The sequence below is a fragment of the Cyprinodon tularosa genome, unplaced genomic scaffold (genome assembly GCF_016077235.1).
Source record: "Cyprinodon tularosa strain WSP-4 unplaced genomic scaffold, ASM1607723v1 ctg1480, whole genome shotgun sequence".
Taxonomy (NCBI): domain Eukaryota; kingdom Metazoa; phylum Chordata; class Actinopteri; order Cyprinodontiformes; family Cyprinodontidae; genus Cyprinodon; species Cyprinodon tularosa.
The window spans coordinates 1-18229 of record NW_024038310.1 but is presented as its reverse complement, the minus strand read 5'-3'; the positions used below and the strand labels follow the sequence as shown (position 1 = coordinate 18229).

General features: G+C 39.9%; 1 long non-coding RNA gene and 1 pseudogene across 1 annotated transcript; both read left to right on the top strand.

Annotated features, from left to right (window-relative positions):
- The window catches only part of LOC119779490, a 45405-nt pseudogene extending 34413 nt beyond the window's left edge, over positions 1-10992 (top strand).
- On the top strand, positions 9259-9665 carry LOC119779489. Its single transcript, XR_005280235.1, has 3 exons — positions 9259-9310; positions 9404-9513; positions 9608-9665. It is a non-coding gene; the product is annotated as an uncharacterized LOC119779489 (long non-coding RNA).
- Positions 10993-18229: the final 7237 nt, after the last annotated feature.

The window sequence follows — 18229 nt, the reverse complement described above, 5'->3', positions numbered from 1 at the left end:
CTGAACTTGATATGGATGTATAAACTGATCCTCTGATCATTAGGATTTTCTCAGTAAAGAAATTAGCAAATTCATTGCAGGCCCGGGTTGAGTGGAGTTCAGGAGCCACGGACACAGGAGGATTTGTTAGCTTTTCGACTGTGGCAAATAACGCACGAGTATTATTCATTTTCTTGTTAATGATTTCAGAGAAGAAATATTCTCTTGCATTTTTCAGTTGTAAGCTATATCTGTAAAGTCTCTCTTTATAGATGTCATAGTGAACCTGGAGTTTTGTCTTTCTCCACCTGCGTTCAGCTTTTCGACACTCCCTTTTTTCACTTCTAACTGCTGGAGCACTTCTCCAAGGAGATTTTTTCTTTCCGGAAAAGACTTTCACTTTAATTGGAGCAATGCAGCTAATGATGTCTGAGACTTTAGACTGAAAGTTATCTACTAGCTCTTCTACTGAGTTGCAGCCCAAGGTTGAAGTAGCAGAGTAAGCTTGAATAAAAGTTTCTGTGGCATTTTCCTTAAAAGTGTGTTTTCTAATGATGTCCCTTTGTCTAAATGAGTCACTGGAAATGATGCCCTCAAAGGTAACAGAAAAGTGATCGGATAGGGCAACATCAGTAACACTGACTTTAGAAATCTTCAGACCTTTAGTGATGATCAAGTCTAAAATATGTCCCAATTTGTGCATTTGTTGTTTAACATGTTGAGTTAAACCAAAGTTTCTAAGTGTGTTATACAGTTCTTTTGCACTTCTGTCTTCAGGGTTGTCAACGTGAAAATTAATGTCTCCCACAATAATTAAACAGTCATAATCAACGCATATCACAGACAGGCCTGTGGCCTGCTTTTTCTCTGGTAGCTTAGAGTGAAGATTGTTGACATACCTTTGATTGTCGTTGTGATCCTTCTGGGTCTCATCTTGAAGTGGAGCAAATCTGTTTTGTAACGGAATTCCAATATTTCCAGCAGGTTTACTCCTATCATTTGTTGTGAGAACATCCCGTTTTTGTTTCACTTTTCTTGGGATATCTCTCTGTGGTCTCGGACAGTTTTCTGTGTCTAGGTGGGGGGTTCGTTGATCCTTTTAGCACACAGAGTGGTCCAGGGATTCTCCTTTTCCTCTGGGAACTGTTTGTTCGCTGAGTTGCTGGGCTGGTGGTCCCCGTTCGGAATCACAGGCAGCGTTGTTTCATTACCATACGCAGCGTTTACATCATAGTTTACTTCAAGTTGGTGGATTTTCAGCTCCATGACAGCTATTTTCTGTAGAAGCTTATCAAAGTCGTCTGTGCTGAAGGTAGGCATCCTTTGAATCGGGTGGTTCTTTTCCATATCCACTTCGGGGGAAAATAAAAAATAAATATTTAAAAAGAAATAAAAGAAAATAAATCAAATAACTAAATCCAACTTTCTGTAGTTTTGGTTAAGAGATAAAAAGAAGATAAAAGGATCAGAAAGTGCAAGCAAGCAGGGAGCAGAGAAAAGAGCGTGTGCTCTTTTCTCTGTTTCCATTTTTAAGAAAAATCTATTACTGAAAATAGATGTGTAACATTTGAAAATGTATATTTATATTTTCATCTTTCTTAGTTTAATCACAATAACCTGTAAGCATTACAATCTATTTTCCTGATTTAAACTGGGTTCAGTTTTTTTACTGCATTTATTATGTTTCTTTTTCTTTTGGAAACAGTTTCCAACAAGGTTGTTGTGACTCAAAAACCAAACAGCTCTCAGATGTTCAGTGGTGAGACGATCATTCTGACATGTGAGGTCCAGGGAGGAGAAAGCACTGAGTGGACGTATGAATGGAGGAGATCTGGTTCTGTTATACACAGCACACCCAGTAAAGACTGGACTTTTACTGTTTCTGAGTCCAGCAGTGGAAAATACACATGTCAGTGTAGAAGCAGAGATGACTGGTATTCTTCAACAGAGTGGAGTGAATCAATCATCCTGTCAGTATCTGGTGAGAAGATTCTATTTGTCTGGATAGAAAATCCATTTTATGAAATTGAGAATAATGTGATGAAATGGTCAGATTAATACAATCTTTTGATTTTAATTTGATGTTTTCCAGCAGCTGTGTACAGTCCCTTCAGCTCTACTATCTTGTGGATCATTGTACCAGTTTCTGGGATCGTTCTTGTTGTTCTGCTCCTCCTGTTGTGGCGCTGCAGTCAGTCCAGAGGTGAGACCTGTTTCTGTTCACACTGAATCACATTAAAACCACTTTAATTCAACTAGTTCATTTAATCAAAGTAACTCAAATGTCTTTTTCACAGGTTTATTCTGCTTCAGGTCAGTTCCTCACATTTTCATTTATTTACAATATATTGATAAAAAAAAAATGTGTTTAATTTAATTGTCTAAATATAATATTTTTTTATTCTTTATATCAAGGCGCTCAGAGAGGAGCAGTCAGATTGAGATTCGTGAATACAACTCTCCCTGTGAAGGTCTGAAATTCCACTATTTTTAGTAATTTTTTATTGCTTTTGTTTAATTGCATATATATTTTCAACTTTGATCTATATTTTATGCTGTTTTTTTTTTTTACTAATATGTCATAATGGTTTTATCAGCAAGAAAAATAAGCCAGATAAAAAGAAAAACAACTAAACACATCTATATTTAAAATATATTTTCCTTGCATTCTGCTTTTATTCGTGGTTTCTTTGTTGCAAATTTTCACCAACAGCATGTCTATATGAATAGCTCTACAGTTACTGTCACCATATAACATATCTTTATAAGGTGTTTGAGGTGAATCAACTGTGTCATTTTGAATCAATAGAAGTTTTTGTTTTTGGACCAGAGTTGATTAGTCAGTCACTTCATTTGGATGGGATTAAATTGATCCCAGACAACGAATAAAAACATCTTATTTTTTATCAGGACCTGTATTTTAAATTCCATATCAAAGAAGTTTCTAGAATTTTGTTCTTTATTGCCTGGAATATTGAAAAAAAAAATAGAAATATCCTGTAGAGGGGTGATGCTGATAAACTAGTTCATGCAATTGTTACTTCAAGGCTGGACTATTGTAATTCTTTACTATCAGGAAGTCCACAAACTGTAGTTAAAAGCCTTCAACTGATCCAAAATGCTGCAGCCAGAGTTCCGATGAAACTTAAAAAGCGAGATCATATCTCTCCTATCCTAGCTTCTCTTCATTGGCTTCCTAGTGGTTCCTATAAAAATAGAATGGGAGGCAGATCTTTTAGTTATCAGTCTCCTCTCCTGTGGAACCAACTTCTAGTTTTAGTCCATGAGGCAGACACCCTGTCTACTTTTAAGCGCAGGCTTAAATCTTTCCTCTTTGGAAAGCTTATAGTTAAAGTGGCTCAGGTTATCCTGAGCTATCTGAGATTTTATGTATGCTGCTATAGGCTTCAACTGCTGGAGGACATAGGGACCCTTTTTTCATCATTCTGCTTCATTCTATATCTTTTCTCCCATTCTGCAGAATGTGTTATTTCAATCTTTAAGGTTATACTCTCTCTGCTTTTTCTCATAGTAGCTTCATCTGATCTGTTCTTTTTTGACTGTGACACCTGGAGATAAATATCAGCTATGTTGCTGCGATCAACACCTTTGTTTTGTAGATGTTCGAGGATGTGTTGGATGTGCTCTCTTCTTCTCTGATATAGGAACAGGCTTCGAGCTGGTTTTCCTGGCTTCGTGTTTCCTGGATGGGGCCGCCTGTGGAGCTGGTTGACAGTTGCCTTTTGTATCTCTGCTTCTTTCTGTATCTCTGCTTCTGTCTCCTTGAACCCCAGTCGGCCTCAGCAGATGGCCCCTCACACTGAGCCTGGTTCTGCTGGAGGTTTTTTCCTGTCAATAGAAAGTTTTCTTCTCCACTGTCGCAACAAGCATTCTTAGTTTAATGGAATTGCATTCGAGTCAATGAGTCGATGCAATCAACTGGTTTTCCTTGCAATCAACTGTTTTTCCTTAGATAAAAAAAAAAAAAAAACTTTGAACCAATCTAACTGTATGATCTAGTTAAATTGTCCCTCTAAGGTGTCTTGAGATGACATGTTTTGTGACTTGTTGCTATATAAATAAACTGTATTGAAATTCAATTGAATCTATGGCTGAAACATTTAATCAGAATTATTGTGATTATTCGGTTATTGAAAAAAATTTCAATTAATAAAATAATCTGTTAATCAGTAACTGGAGTGTAGACAATCTAAAATGTGCCTTTATACCAAAATTGTAAAAAACATATATAAATGTTTTACATTTAAGATAAAAATCTTTTCTTCTGTCAATATGCTCAATCAAGATCTCCTCAAGTGGAAAGGTTTTAGGTTCATCTGGTTTGTTTTAGCAAAAAGTCTTCATTAAGGAACTTTTTTTTAACTGATTATTCATCTGTGTATTAAAAATATAATCAACAGATTAATCAATTTGCAAAAAAGTAATTAGTTGCAGCCCTAATTGAATAATTTAACCACCAATGTTGATCAGACGCTCAGATATATTCTGGTATCTTTAGCTGCAAATTATTCCTAAAAACTGACATAAAGTCTGGATGAACTGAAATCATTTGGGATAAACAATTCAACAGATCATGATAATCATTAGTGTTGCACCGATACCGTTTTTTGGCCACGATAGCTGGCTGTTCACTATCGGCCGATACAGATACCATACCGATACCATCTGTCTGAAATTGATGTGTGTGTGTATATATGAAGAACTGCATACTACTTGGATGTAAAATAATTGCCATCATGGCTTTGTCAAGCTGCTGCCTACCTTTTTGAAGCAGGAAAAAGTCTAAAACAAAGTGAATCCAGTAGAACTTTTTATTGTCTACCTGGAATGAGTGACAATAGTTGGATAAACTTTTTGCTCTCAAAATGGCATCATTGCCCTATTTGTCTGTACTCGCAGATACCGATACAACCATTTTAGTTCATTATCTGGGCCCTGTCCAATACTGGTATCAGTATTGGTGTAACACTAATAAACATCAGGATTTTTTTAATGAATCACACTGCATGAAAAGTGGGATTTTCGTCAATATACGGCACTGTAGATTGTCGTGGAACTTCAGGTTAGCGGCAGTTTACGGCAATTTGCAGGCTTCGTCGAAAACTCCCGTAAATTGTCAGAAATTGACGTGGAATTTCTTAGGCAGTGTTCCCCCCATGCCTCCGCCCCATGGAATTCTAGGGGAGGCTTTAACATGTAAATGAACATGCTGTGAGCTATATAAATGCAAACCAGGGTTGCAGGGGGGGTTTTACCCCAAGTGACATCTTTCTGAGGAAGAAAATCTCTGATACAAAGAGATCAGGCTTTGTATAGCCTCTCACATTTTAGCTTGAATTGATTTATTTAATTAAAGTATAGAGACCAAAACAGATCTTTAGCTGACAGAGCAATACATTTAGAGCAGTAATTATTTTTTTAAAAATTTGCATTTAAGATAAAAAATAAAATATTGTCTGTCAATATGCTCAATTCACAATTACTTAAGTGGAAAAGTTTCAAGAAATGAGTCTGAGATGATTCACTTTATAACATGGCGCATTATCCTGTTGGAAGTAGCCATCAGAAGATTGGTACACTGTGGTCATACGGTCTGGCCAGGTCAAGATCCGCAATTGCAATTGCACCAAACAGGAAAAAGAACATCGACAAATTCCGGTTCGTCAAATTAAAATATAGCAGCAACAGATCAGTGACTAGAAATTATAGCACAATTCTTATATATATATATAAAAAAAAAAAACTAACACCGTTTATTTAAATGATTGGATCCAAACTATTGGTTATTCACCAACGAGGAAGCAGATTTCTCATCTCCATTAAAATATTTATTTTATACCGAGGGACTTAAACTTTAATCAAATCCATTCAAAAGAAACTTCTTATTACAGGAATGAAAAGAGATGCTGAGTTTGGAAGTAGTGAACAAGTTCATTAAAAAAAAAAGCAGTTTTGAATTATCCTTATCCCCGTTACAAAAATCTACAAAAATATAAATATATATTTGGGCAGAAACTGAACATGTGCTGGATGATGGTGGGATTTTTTTAATATGTCATATTAAATTAAGCGCTCACAGGGTTCATACAGGAATGAGTGACTCTAATTTAATGCTATTTTAATGCTATTTTTTAATTATTTTTATAGATCCGCGGACACCCTGGTTCATCTCGCGCATGCTCTGTACGATCTCCAAGAAACCCAGAGCGGCGCGGTGTGTAGCCCACGTGGAGGATGTATGCTTTGCTTTGTGCAGGCGGTCAGGAGCGGAGAATGGGGGATTTCGGGGTAGGGTGGCCATTTCTATAGCACCAAAAAGGAGGACATTGTGCGGCATATCAATAAATTACTAAAAGAGGATGCTTGTGTAGCTGAATAGAACAAAATATTAAAGAAATGTAAAAAAGAATTGGTTCCCAGCATTTGTATTTATTTAATACATTGTGGTGTTTAAAAAGTGACCATTTTTTAACACGATTAATTTGCGCAGAACTCCTGCAATTGATCATAAAGCAGTTGTTTGGAAAAGAAGCTCGAGAAAGAGCTAGAGAATAGGACGATGCAAACTGCAAAAAGTGGCTGGAAAAGAGGAATTCATGACATGGCCGCAGCCTGTCGAGAGTAAAGATGATTTCACCATGTTCTCTATCTATCCATATCTATATATATATATATATATATATATATATATATATATATATATATATATATATATATATATATATATATATATATATATATATATATATATAAACTTGAGTCATGGAACTGTGCTTACAGCTCCTTATTTCATGTAAACTAATAACTTGTGTACATGATACTTGTTGATGGCATTAAAATTATTTCTAATAGCATTAAAAGAGCATTAAATTAGAGTTCCTCATTCCTGTATAAAACCTGTGAACGCTTAATTTAATCTGACATATTAAAAAAATCCCCATCATCATCCAGCAGATGTTCAGTTTCTGCCCAAATATTTTCTTTCTGTTGTGGATTTTTGTAACAGGGATAACTAGGATCATACATAGTTTGTATGAACTCTGTTTATTCTCTGCTTCCAAACTCATCATCTCTTCATCCATTCCTGCAATAAGAATTTTCTTTTAAAGTTGTGAGATTCACTCTAGAATCTCACAACTTCTTCCTGGTCTGTTGAAGCACCAATAGTCTACATCCGATTATTTAATTAATTGCTCTTAGTTTTTGGGAATATATACAAACTATGCTCTAATTTCTAGATACCAATCTGTTTTTACTATAATTTAATTTGACAAACCGGGTCTTCTCTACATTCTTTTTTCTGTTTGGTGCGATTGCAATAGCGGGTGTTGATCTGGACGGACCGGAGGGGAGCAAAAAATAGCTCAGCTCCGTATTTTGACGGTGAAGGACGGAGAAGACGTACGTGGGCGGTGACGAGCGGAGGATGTGGAACAGCTCTCATTGATTTACATGACAGACAAGTACTCCGTACGTGAGCGGGGCGGAGCGCTGACGGAGTATGTGGAATCTGGGAGTAAAGGAGGACAAATACACGTCCGGCTGGGTGCAGCGCCGGACGCCGGACAGTGCAATGAAAATCCGGACTGTCCGCCCTAAAGCCGGACATCTGGCCACCCTAACCCCCAGATTCCACATACTCCGTCAGCGCTCCGCTCCGCTGACGTACGTCGTGCGGAGCGCTTGTCTTTCATGGAAATCAATGAGAGCTGTTCCACATCCACCGCTACTCCTCCGCACGTCTCCGTTCACGTACGTCTTCTCCGTCCGTCACCGACAAATTACGGAGCCGAGCTATTTTTTGCTCCGCTCCGGTCCGGCCAAGTCAAGATCCGCAATTGCAATCGCACCAAACAGGAAAAAGAACCTCGACAAATTCCGGTTCGTCAAATTAAAATATAGCAGCAACAGATTGGTGACTAGAAATTATAGCACAATTCTTATAAATATCTAAAAAAAAAAAAAAAAAAACTAACACCGTTTATTTAAATGATTGGATCCAAACTATTGGTTATTCACCAACCAGGAAGCAGATTTCTCATCTCCATCAAAATATTTATTTTATACCGAGGGACTTAAAGTTTAATCAAATCCAGTTAAAAGAATTTTCTTATTACAGGAATGAAAAGAGATGCTAAGTTGTAGAGAACAAGTTCATAAAAAAAAAAAAAGCAGTTTTGAATTATCCTTATCTCTGTTACAAAAATCTACAAAAATATATATATATATATTTGGGCAGAAACTGAACATATGCTGGATGATGGTGGGATTTTTTTAATATGTTATATTAAATTAAGCGCTCACAGGGTTCATACAGGAATGAGTGACTCTAATTTAATGCTATTTTAATGCTATTAGAAATAATTTTAATGCCATCAACAAGAACCATGTACAAAGGTTATTAGTGCACATGAAATATGAAGGAGCTGTAAGCAGAGTTCCTTGACTCCTGTATGTATGTAAACACACACACACACACACACACATATATACGTATATATATTCTCTAGCTTTTTCTCCGCCTCGAGCTTCCTTTCCGAACATACGGCTTTATAAACAGTTCCACGCAAATTAATAGCGATATAATATCTGACGAAATTGTTTTTAGAAGCATTTTTATTAAAGAATCATAAATGCAACGATAAACATATTTAATTAATTTTAGTGCCAATTAAGGCCTTGATTAAAAAAAGAATTATGAATTGTAATTATTTTTAATGATCCGCGGAAACCCTGGTTCATCTGGCGCATGCCCTCTACGATCTCCAAGGAACTCAGAGAGGAGGGGAGGGGACCACAGCGGCGGCTGTAGGCTTTGCTTTGTGCAGGCGGTCTGGAGCGCAGCGGGGCGGAGCGGAGCGCAGACGGAGTATGTGGGATTTCGGGGTAAAACTCCTCTTGGACGCGATGGCGACTCTGCATCGAACAAGACGAACTCAAAGAAGAGATGCTAGCGGTAAATATATGTTCGATTACTGCCTGCTAAGCTAAAAGCGGCCTAGCCTGAGCTATGGCTAATAGCAGCCTAGCTATTAGCCTATCTAGCCTAGCCTTGCAAGAACAAGCTTTATTAAAGTGCATTTTTTGTGATTTACAGGAAGCAGTACACCGTCTTAACAACTCGGAGACTAATTGCAGGCGCTATGAACCGGAGCAAGGGTAAGATTTAAAGAATATGCTTTCATTCTGCGGTAAAAGGTAATGGATACCGATCATAGCTTTACATTTTGTTTTCACAGACCTCCTTTTTGCTCGGAGCCATAATCAGCACGTCCAGATTTGCACGATGATGATAAAGACGACATTGTGTGTAAGTTACTTGTTTTAATGTTTTCTCCTTCCTTGTTACTGTGACTTGCGTTTGATTTTTTATTTATACCGCTCTCATTTTATTGTTTTCCAGCTGCCTGTAAGACGTATTTTCAGACGGTACGCAGGAGCTTCAGATATACGCTGCCAGCCACACGCTGCATGCTGAGGCAATCTGCTCGGAGTCGGGCCAGAAGAAAGAGGGTAAGACTTTATTTGGTGAATATTTTTCAGGTGCATTGATAGATGTGTTGTGTCCATACGCAGTGCGCTGATTCATTGTTTTTTTTTTTTTCAGCTGCTGAAAGCGAGGCAGAGTGTGCTGGCAGATGAGGAAGTGGAACTCTGGAAGTCCGCCTTCCTCGGCGGTGTCTCTGGATGGATTGTACGGTCGCCGCCATTTCGTAGGCCGGATCCCTCTGAACTCTGTGTTAAGCTGCAGTCCCGGTTAGAAGCGATGCCGAAGTACAGAGCCACGCACAGTAGGCGTCTGCACATCGGACCTGCCTCGGAGGGAATGCTGCCCGTTACCTCCAACCCCGAGGAAGCAAACGGACCGTTCACGGACTTTTAATTTTTAGAAACGCATGTGTTTGGATACGCGTTGTATATAGTTGTGTGTGTTTTAATAAAGCTCTTTCTTTGCATAAACAGCTTCCTGGCAAATGTTCATTTCCTGTATAAATTCATTCATGTCCTTGATGGTAGCATAATAATTGTGTAGTAGTGTAGGATAACATAAATACACACCATATGAATGAATAAATATATGAATGAATAAATATATGAATGAATAAATAAATATATATATATATATGAATAAATATATATATGTAAATATATATATATGCCAACCAATCACGAGCGACTTTACTTGTTTAAAAAGAAGTGGTTCCGTCCAATACTCAGTAAGAAAATTAAAGCCTGGCGTGGCCACGTGTGGTTTTGCTGCCAATCACGAGCGATTTCATTTGTTTGAGAATAGTGGTTTCAGCCAATACTGAGACGGTTATTCAAGCCAGACCTGGCCAGCCGCGCGGGTTTGCTGCATTCATATGCTAATTAGGGCCATTAGTACAGCAGATCGCTCTCCACATACGTCACGGTACGTTTCCGACAATTTGTGGCACGACAAATGCGGACAAGCACGGGTTGCAAATTGTCGGAAACTGACGAAAATCAGGCAGATCTGCGGGAGTTTACGGGAGTTTACGGGGACGAAAATCTCACTTTTCATGCAGTGTCATTTGATGATCGGTGATCAACTTAATCCAGAAATGTGTCCTCAATCTCAAGCACTTGAGGACTAACTCAGATGCTTTCTTTCTTAGACTTAACTGCAACTTATGCTGAGATAAACCATCAAACCAAAGCCAAGAAGAAGAAGGGTAAAGATATATTCTGCATTCATCTATAGTTTTCCTGCTAATATAATTATTATTTCTGATGCCCCTAAAAGAATTTGATATTATAATTAAACTGCATCAACATCTCCTTATTGACAGGAAAGCAGAGCTCTGAAACAGCAGAGCCGACAGTTTACTCTGGGATCAGATCAGGAGCAGCTCTGGACAACACTGGCCTGTAGGCTGCAGGCTGTCCTGCTGTAGAATGGGATTTATCTACCAGTTAAACTCATCAACAACATTCTCACATCAGTTACTGAATTGTCTCACACCTTTTGTCTTTAAATTAGGTTAGTCTTTAAATGATGATTGTCAGCGAAACAAACAAATATTCTCTATCTCAAAACTAGGTGTTATGTACATACCTTTAATCTAATCTAAAGGCTGCAGGGTTATAGTGCCTTTATATTTCATATTCTGTTCATTTCTATTCTAAACTCATGCAGATGCATAACATTCATCTTCTTCCTTCTTTTTTTAGCTTTATTAACATATTGGTTGTAATAGTGTTATAGTGTTGGGGAATATCTGGTATTTTGAGCATAACTTTAAACAGCTTAAGCAGAAAGTCTTTGAAGTTTTTATCTGATTAAGTATATTATATTTAATAAAGGATTAAGTTGATAAAAAGTAGAAGTTTGTTGATAAACATTATTTGCACTTAGTCAAACTTTAAATGAGAAACTTGTCTATATAGACGGTGAAATGTTTTTGTGACTCCCCCATCCCTTGTTTGTATGTTTTTAAAACTTTTATTATGACAAGTGTTTTGGGAGGTGTTTATGCCTATGCATTCAATTGATAAACTATTCTTTATTTACTGAATTGTTATTAAAATTTGTTCAAAATACAAAATGTATCAAATGGATTGTGTATTTTGATTGCCTTTACTTGTTATTAAGGTGAATGAAGCCTAGTGTGCTAACCTAAAAGTAATGATGAGTACTCCAATCAAAGTCAAGTTTTTATTGTATTTCAAGCTTCCTAAGATTTTCTACTTTCTGATTTATTTACTGAACTTCAATTAAAGTTGCAGGAAATTCTCTAATAATTATCTCCTCATATAAATTTACAAACATTAAAATATTTACAATCATTTACATTTACAAGCATTAAAATAAAATTTCAGTCAGACTAAACTTACATTTAGCCTTCATAATGACCCTCACTGCAGCACTCAAACAAAATGAAATACAATTTTACGTTAGATTTGTTGAGTGTTTTAATTTTTTGTAATTTGAAGGGAGAGAGAGATGAGGGATGAACGGAATTATGAAGGGATGAGGGGATCATGAATGAAGGACGGAAGAGATGAGTGAGGTAGAAATGATAGATGAGGGAGGAAGGAATGAAGGGGATATGGGATGAAAGGGTAAGGGAGGTTGGGTGTCGCCGACGGAGTAAACAGAAGGCATGAAGATTTGTGTGTGGGTGTATGAGAACCAGGAGAATTTGGTTCTTGTCAATTTTTCCAATTCTGCTCTAAACCCTCAGATGGACCCTGCAAGAGTGAAGAACAAGATGAGGTAATGAGATTAATGGAGGGAAGAAAGGGAAAAAGGTAAAGGGAGGGTGGGCTTGACAAATCATTAAAGACTGAGAGGTAGGTGTGAGAGGAGTATAAAGTAATGGGTAATTAGAGGAGTGGTAGCAAAGACCACATCTAAACTTAATACGAGTTTAAAGGTTTATTGGCTGAATGGAAGATAAATGGATAAAAGAATGAGGGGTGAAGGAATGAGGGTATGGAAGGATAAAATGATGAAGGAAGGAGGGATCAGGGGATGAAAGGAAACGGGAAAGAAGGGATAATGAGAGGAAGAGATGATTGAATTCAGGTTATTCATATAGTCCAAATTCACAACACCTGTCATCTCAAGGCATATTAAAGCAGATCATACAGTCAGCTTGGTTGACAGTTTCCACCCTAAGAAAAACCAGCTGATTGCATCAACTTATTAACATAAAAGCAATCCCTCACACCAAGCATGATACTTGAACGTGATACTTGATAAGTAGTTCTGAATATGGGGTACGTGTTCTAAGAATTGGATGAGAATGGGTAATGAAGAGACAAAATGAAGTAAGACATTAAGATAGGGAAAACAGTTGATGGCTGCGTGAAGGATGTGAAACAGTTAAGAACAAAATGGAGAACTGGTGCGAGGAGCAGGACTACTAGGGATGGATACTTGAGACGGACCAAGGAAGAAGGATATCAGGGGAGTTAGAATAAGAGGGCAATGGAAAGACTGGGGATGGATCCAGCTCTCATCCTGAAGCGAAGCAAAGTCTTGCACCATTGTTCTGCAAACCATTCAATCTGAAATAACCACCAAAAGATTGGGGGAGCAGCAACTGTGTAGAGGAGAATGACATCGGGATGTGTGAGATGGTAGTCAAAGAGCGCTGTACTTAAGGAGGAGAAGTGGCCTAGTGGAGCCTATAGCTTGGAACCTGACGGTATGAGTTTGAAACCAATTTCTACAGGGTACCACTCTGGGTCTCTGAGCAAGACCCTTAACCCACAATTGCTCCCCTGGCATCCCATGATTGCAGCCCACTGCTCCCCAAGGGGATGGGTTAAATGCAGAGTTAAATTTCTCCAATGTGAGATCAATAAAGTCCAATTAATTAATCAATTAATTAATTAATTACTATACCATGAGCATGGAAAATGATGCATGGATGCATTTGTTGTTTGCAGGGATGATTAAGAATGATTGAACTGAAGAGAGGAGACACTGGCTGCTTTGAAAAGAGACAGGAAAAGAAAGCTTTACCCAGAGGAATGACGGGACTTCAGATATTGTGGTTTAAATATCCAAGAAGAGTTAGAAACTGTTGCAAGGAACAAACGGATAAGGGATTGAAGGAATGAGGAGCTGGATGGGGTCGATGGAATAACTGGCTGAAAGAATGAAGGGGTAAAGGAATGAAGAGATGGAGAGTTGAAGAAATGCAGAGATGCAGAAATCAGATTGCGGAGTCAAAGGAATTAGGGATGAAGAAATTAAGAAATGGAGGGGTAGAGAAACATTGTCCAGTGTCACGGGCGGCTCTTGGCCTTGTTGATAAGGCCGGTAGCAGATGGGGAAAAACTGTTTTTATGATGGGAGGTTCTGGTCCTGATGGACCGCAGCCTCCTGCCAGAGGGAAGTGACTGAAATAATCTGCGACTGGGGTGCGAGGGATCAGCCACAATCTTCCCTGCACGCCTCAGGGTCCTGGAGGCGTGCAGCTCTTGGAGAGATGGCAGGTTGCAGCCAATCACCTTCTCTGCAGACCGGATGACACATTGCAGTCTGCTCTTGTCCTTAGCGGTGGCACCAGCATACCAGATGGTGATGGAGGAAGTGAGGATGGACTCAATGATGGAGGAGTAGAACTGCACCATCATAGTCCTGGGCAGGTTGAATTTCTTCAGCTACCGCAGGAAGTACATCCTCTGCTGGGCTTTTTTGGTGAGGGAGTCAATGTTCAGCTCCCACTTTAGGTCCTCGAAGATGATAGTTCCCAGGAAGCGGAAAGACTCCCCAGTGTCAATGGTGGAGTCACAGAGGGTGATGGGGGTAGCTGGGGCTGCGCTCTTTCTGAAGTCCACAACCAACTCCACTGTTTTTAGAGCGTTGAGCTCCAGGTTGTTCTCCCTTCACCAGGTCACCAGATGGTCAGCCTCCCACCTGTAGGCGGACTCGTCACCGTCGGAGATCAGTCCGATGAGAGTGGTGTCGTCCGCGAACTTCACGAGCTTGACAGACTAATGACTGGAGGTGCAGCTGTTGGTGTACAGGGAGAAGAGCAGAGCAGAAAGAACACAGCCCTGGGGAGAACCAGTGCTGATGAGCTGTGAGTCAGAGAACTGTGTTCCCAGCTTTACGTGCTGCTTCCTGTCCGACAGGAAGTCTGTGATCCACCTGCAGGTGGAGTCAGGCACATTCAGCTGGGAGAGCTTCTCCTGTAGCAGAGGTGGGATGATTGTGCTGAAGGCAGAGCTGAAGTCCACAAACAGGATCCTGGCGTAGGTTCCTGCGGAGTCCAGGTGCTGGAGAATATGGTGAAGGGCCGGGTTGACAGCGTCATCTACAGACCTGTTGGCTCTGTAGGCAAACTGAAAAGGGTCCAGGAGGGGGTCCGTGATTTCTTTCAGGTGTGACAGCACAGGGCGCTCAAAAGACTTCATGACCACAGAGGTCAGGGCGACAGTCATTAAGTCCTGTGGTCCTTGGCTTCTTGGGGACAGGGATGATGGTGGAGGATTTAAAGCAGGCTGGTACGTGACATGTCGCCAGTGAGGTGTTAAAAATGTCTGTGAACACTGGAGACAGCTGGTCAGCACAGAGCTTCAAAGTGGATGGAGTGACAGAATCTGGTCCAGCAGCTTTCCGGAGGTTCTGTTTTTTGAAGAGTTTATTTACATCTCTCTCTTTTATGGAAAGAGTTGTCACTGAGGAGGAGGAAGAGGTGGAGGTGTTGGGCGGTGTTGTGGGGGGTGGATGCACGACTGTCCCTTTGTCTGTCGAAACGACAGTAGAAGTTGTTCAGGTCGTTGGCTAAGTGTCGGTCGTTCATGGAGTGGGGGGCTTTAGGCTTGTAATTTGTTATCTGCCTAAACCCTTTCCTGACAGAAGCAAAGTCGTTGGCAGAAAAATTGTTTTGCAGCTTCTCAGAATACAGTGGTTTAGCCTCTTTCACCGCCTTTCTAAACTTGTATTTTGCATCTTTGAATCTGCATTTATCTCCGCTCCTGAAGGCCTCTTCCTTGTCCAACATTAGTCTTCTGAGTTTGACAGTGAACCAGGGTTTGTCATTATTGTAACTCACCCTGGTTCATGATGGAACACGGCAGTCCTCACAGAAGCTGATGTATGATGTCACAGCCTCTGTGAACTCATCCACAGTGTCGGTAGCAGCCCTGAAGACGTCCCAGTCTGTAGAACCCAAACACACCTGAAGATCCTGCACAGCCTCACTGGTCCAATTCTTTGATTTCCTCACTACAGGTTTGCAGAGCTTTAGTTTCTCTCTGTAAGCAGGAATCAGGTGGACCATGACGTGGTCGGATCGGCCCAGTGCAGCACGGGGGACAGCGTGATAAGCATCCCTGATGGTGGTATAACAGTGATCCAGAATGTTATCCTCTCTGGACGGGCATTTAATAAACTGTCCGTATTTAGGAAGATTATGACTGAGGTTACCTTTATTAAAGTCACCAAGGACACTCAGTATCTGGTCTGCGAGCGTGCGCTGTGCGTCCTGCACATTTGCATGCGGCGCGATGTTGACACTGACCAGAATGAATGAAGCAAACTCGAGGGGCGAATAAAAAGGCTTACAGTTTATGATGAAATATTCCAGGTCTGTTGAACAGTGCTGCTGGATCACTGCCAAATCGTTGCACCAGCCGCTGCTGATGTAAAAACAGATCCCTCCACCTTTCGCTTTGCTGGAGAGCTGTGTGTCTCTGTCCGCTCTGTGGAGTTTGAAGCCTGCCAGCTGCAGTGCAGAGTCTTAGAGGGATTAATCCACACAGCCATGTTTCCGTGAAGCACAAAACAGCAGATGAGGAGTGTTGGATTAATTGTACAAGTTATTCTACTTTAATCATATTACTTTAATCATATTATACTTATACATTCATACTTACACATTTATATATTCCTGTTTACTTATATTACACAGAGTGTTGAAATGTTTTACTTGCTGTGTTACTAACGCTTGCTATTAGTGTGTCCAGGGAATGCTGAAGGTCAGCCGGGTCAAGGCAAGAACACGGAGAACTGTACACACTAGCACCAGATAAGGAGTGGAAGCTCTCCTTGTCTTATGACGTTGTATGATGTTATACAGAACTTCTGGTTCCGACTGGTTTCACCCCCCCTCCCTTTTAGCAGTCGGAACCACATTTGTAGCCAGGGAGTTCCTTAATAAAAAGCTTGGAGAGCGGAGACTGCTTCAGAGTGGGTTGGAGTTTGTAACTGAATGCAGTTTCTGACCCCCTCTCCTTGCAAGTGAATTATACTCAATTCTCTGTGTCTTTCTTTTGTGCAGGTTGAATAAGGTGTTTGGTGTTTAAACCTAACAAGGAGAAGAACCTTTTATATCCCAGCATCAGTTGAAGTTCGTGCAGTTTGTTTGGCAGGGAACGCACGTAAGAGAGGATCATGCCTGGTAGCGCTGAGCGAAGACTGTGCTTGTGGTGCCGCAGGAGTGCCCCAGTGCGTTTTCCTCTCTTCTGGTGTTTCGCTGCGTGAGCAAAGTTGAGCGCGCCTTTGACCAGAATGTCCAAAATTTCCAGCGTAGGAAGAGGAAAAGTGGGGAATAAATCCTGTGGTGATGTTGCCCTGATGTTCATGAGCTCTTCTCTTGTGAAAGAGCTCCGGGGTAGCATCACAAATACCAGAGTTAAGTAGTATAAAAAAACTAAAAAGTGCGCACCAACACGCCGTGGCTGCCATCTGCGGCGCCATCAGGAGATGGACAAACTGATGGAAGAAAGAGGTGATCAAAGGTAAGAAGTGGTCGAAGTAAGGTTGAAGATTAAGGGGGTTTAGAAGGAAGAATTGAGTATGATGCAGAGAAATCTATTGGAGGGTCGGAGACAAATGAGATTACATGCAGGCGGGGGTTGGATGGGATTGGTCACTGCTGAGGCGGAGGGAAGAGAAGTGAGGCAGCTAAATGAGATGTTTAGATTTGGGTTAAACGCAGTGTGGTCCTCCAATAAACTGATGTAAATAGCCTTCTGCCTGCTTATTGGAGAGTAGCCGCTAGGAACAGCAGTGTGGGTATTGTGCGTAATCAACTTGCTGTTAGGTAAAAAGCTAGTGTATCTGATTGGATGCAGTAATGCAGCTTAAAGTGGCTTTAAGCTCCTGTTTACTTTCTCTGTTTTTACTCTTGGGTGAAAACTGAACATGATTATGACTTTGGTGTCAGGGAAGATAAGAACAGCCTCTAGGCTTGTTAGAGAGACTGATGGGCATGAGATCTTTAAATGGAGAAAGTCTAGAAGGTGGAAAATATGTCAGATTGGATTAGTGGTGGTGATGACCAGAAACAGTCTGGGAAGCTTAATGAGAATTGAGACCTTGGATAAAAGATTGATATAGTCAGGTTTTACATTTCAAAGGTAGACTGTAAGTTGCAAGAACCCTGCTGATGGTCTGGCTTCGGTTTTAATTAAATAGTTAGAATATTAAAATAATGAGGGATGAAAAACATAACAAAAGAAAACTACTATGAAATTACTGATATCAAGAGGAGGGAAAGTTACTTGTTTTTTTTTGTTTTGTTTTTTTGTGTTTTTTTACAGTGTCCTGTCTGGTGATGAGGCATAAGAATAATTGTCTTGATGCCAAAAAGAGCAACAGATTTTACTTTCACAAATGGAGCAGTACGCTATCGCCATAGTGTCCGCTTGTTTTAATGCATATAAATACTTTATTATAATTATAAGGATTTTACAAATTTATGGAACTGCAATGTAAATAGAACAAAAAAAAAAAAAAAAA